Source organism: Hordeum vulgare, chromosome 5H (assembly GCF_904849725.1).
Source record: "Hordeum vulgare subsp. vulgare chromosome 5H, MorexV3_pseudomolecules_assembly, whole genome shotgun sequence".
NCBI classification, from domain to species: Eukaryota; Viridiplantae; Streptophyta; class Magnoliopsida; order Poales; family Poaceae; genus Hordeum; species Hordeum vulgare.
The window spans coordinates 371,500,475-371,503,633 of NC_058522.1; positions in this window are offsets into that span (position 1 = coordinate 371,500,475).

Here is a 3,159-nt window from a genome sequence, read left to right on the forward strand (position 1 = left end):
GGGTCATCAAGGACATTATCTAGCCTAGACAAGTTATCTGCCACAGGGTTATCAGCACCCTTTCGGTGAACGACGTGCAAATCAAATTCCTGTAGCAGGAGAACCCATCTGATCAGCCTAGGCTTAGCGTACTTCTTCTCCATAAGGTACTTAATAGCAGCATGATCAGAGTGAATAGTGACTTTGGAGTCAACTATATAAGATCTGAACTTTTCACATGCAAACACGACTGCAAACTTAATAGCAGCCTTATCAACTTCAATGCCTCTTTCAGAGATTTTGTGTCCTAAGACGATACCTTCATTAACCATAAAGTGGCACTTCTCCCAATTTAAGACGAGGTTGGTTTCTTCACATCTCTGTAAGACTCGATCAAGGTTGCTGAGGCAATCATCAAAGGAAGAGCCGTAAATGGAGAAGTCATCCATGAAAACCTCGACAATATTTTCACAAAAGTCAGAGAATATAGCCATCATACATCTTTGAAAGGTGACAGGTGCATTGCATAAGCCAAAAGGCATACGTCTATAAGCAAAGGTACCGAAGGGGCAGGTGAAAGTTGTTTTCTCCTGATCAGATTGTGCAACAGGTATTTGCGAGAAACCTGAATAACCGTCTAGAAAGCAGAAGTGTGTGTGTTTTGATAGCCTTTCGAGCATTTGGTCGATAAACGACAAAGGATAATGATCTTTCCTGGTTGCCTTGTTTAGTTTCCGGAAGTCTATCACCATCCTATAGCCGGTAATAATCCTTTGCGGGATTAGTTCATCCTTATCATTAGGAACGACGGTGATACCTCCCTTATTAGGTACGCAATGTACTGGACTTACCCAATCACTATGAGCAACATGATAAATGATTCCTGCTTCCAGAAGCTTTAATATTTGTTTTCTGACGACCTCTTTCATCTTAGGATTTAATCTCCTTTGATGATCAACAACTGGTTTAAAGTCAGGATCGGTTTTAATCTTGTGCTGACATAGAGTAGGACTAATACCCTTAAGATCATCAAGAGTATATCCAATAGCAGCGCGGTGCTTCCTCAGAGTCCTTAGTAACTTCTTCTCTTCGTGCTCTGAGAGGAGAGCACTAATTATGACAGGATATATCTCCTTCTCATCAAGATAGGCATACTTAAGAGTATCACGCAACTGTTTAAGATCGAACACAGGATCACCCTTTGGTGGGGGAGGATCCCCAAGCAGTTCAACACGCAGATTATTCTTGAGAATAGGATATTGTTCTAAGACAATTTTATCTATCTCATCTCTCTCCTCCATATGCATATCATTTTCATGCTCAAGCATATATTGCTCTAAAGGATCTGTAGGAGGTACGACAATAGAGGCAAGAGCAATAATTTCATCTCTACCCGACGACTCTCTTTCATGGGGTTGTCTTCCAAACTTGGAGAAGTTAAATTCATGAGACACACCCTTGAAACTTACCGTGACAGTCTGCTTAATGCAATCAATGTGAGCATTGACAGTGTTGAGAAAGGGTCTACCGAATATGATGGGACAAAAGCTATCTTGTGCAGTACCAAGGATGAGGAAATCAGTAGGATACTTCATCTTACCACACAGGACTTCTACGTCTCTCACAATTCCCAGAGGGCAGATAGTGTCTCTATTAGCTAGCGTAATAGTGACATCAATGGGTTCTAACTCAGCAGGTGCAATCTCATCTTTGATTTCATCATATAGAGAACGGGTATTGCACCAACACTAGCTCCCATATCACATAAACCATGGTAACAGTGATCTCCTATCTTGACAGAAACAACGGGCAGGCAAACTACAGGTCCGTGTTTGTCTTTCGTGTGAGGTTTAGCAATTCTAGCGGAGTCCTCACAGAATTTGATAACATGCCCATCTATGTCTTCGGCTAAGAGATCTTTGATAATAGCAACACTAGGTTCAACTCTAATATCTTCAGGGGTGCAAGTGGTCTAATGTAACCCCTACTTATCACAGTTGGAGCTTTAGAATAATCCTTTATCCTAGCAGGGTATGGTGGTTTCTGAGTGTAAGCACAAGGAACAACAGGATCACTAAAAGCAATGACTTTCTCCTCAACTAGATTGGTTTTGGCTATGTTGCTTTCTACAGGAGGATGATATTTAAACCACTTCTCTTTGGGAAGATCAACATGAGCAGCATAAGATTCACATAGAGAAGCTACTATCTCAAAGTCAAGTCCATACTTAGCGCTAAAATCTCTAGAAGTGTTTTTCTCAACAAAAGATTTAACGCAATCAAACTGGAAATTCATACCTGACTCCTTACCTTCCTCTAGCTCCCAATCTTCAGAGTTGCGTTTGATTCTCTCCAATAAATTCCACTTGTGATCAATATCCTTCTTCATAAAAGAACCGGTACAAGAAGTGTCAAGTATGGTACGATCTTCATGAGAAAGCCGAGCATAAAAGTTTTGAGTGATGATTTCTCTCGAGAGCTCATGATTGGGGCATGAATATAGCATTGATTTAAGCCTCCCCCAAGCTTAAGCTATGCTTTCCCTGTCACGAGGCCAAAAGTTATAAATAAAGTTCCGATCATGATGTACTAAATGCATAGGATAGAACTTTTGATGAAATTCCAATTTGAACCGATTGTAGCCCCATGATCCAGTATCATTACATAGCCTATACCATGTCGATGCCTTATCCTTCAAAGATAAAGGAAAGAATTTCTTCTTTACCTCATCCTCGGGCAAACCCGCAAGCTTAAATAAACCACAAACTTCATCTACATAGATCAGATGCAAGTCTAGATGTGAAGATCCATCTCCTGTGAAAGGATTAGCCAGCAGTTTCTCAAGCATACCCGAAAGAATTTCATAAAAGATATTTTCAGTAGGTACCTCAGGTTGAGGAACAACTCCTCGTGCTTCCGTTCGTGGTGAAGATACCCCGAACAAACTCCTCAAAGGAACAAATTCCATAGTGACAAGTGACAATAAATTTCAGCACAGTATAAAAATGTTTCCTTACCAATTTCCACTCACCAAAGGCGCTTCACTCCCCGGCAACGGCACCAGAAAAGAGTCTTGATGACCCACAAGTATAGGGGATCAATCGTAGTACTTTTGATAAGTAAGAGTGTCGAACCCAACGAGGAGCAGAAGGCTCTGATAAACGGATTTCAGCAAGGTAAT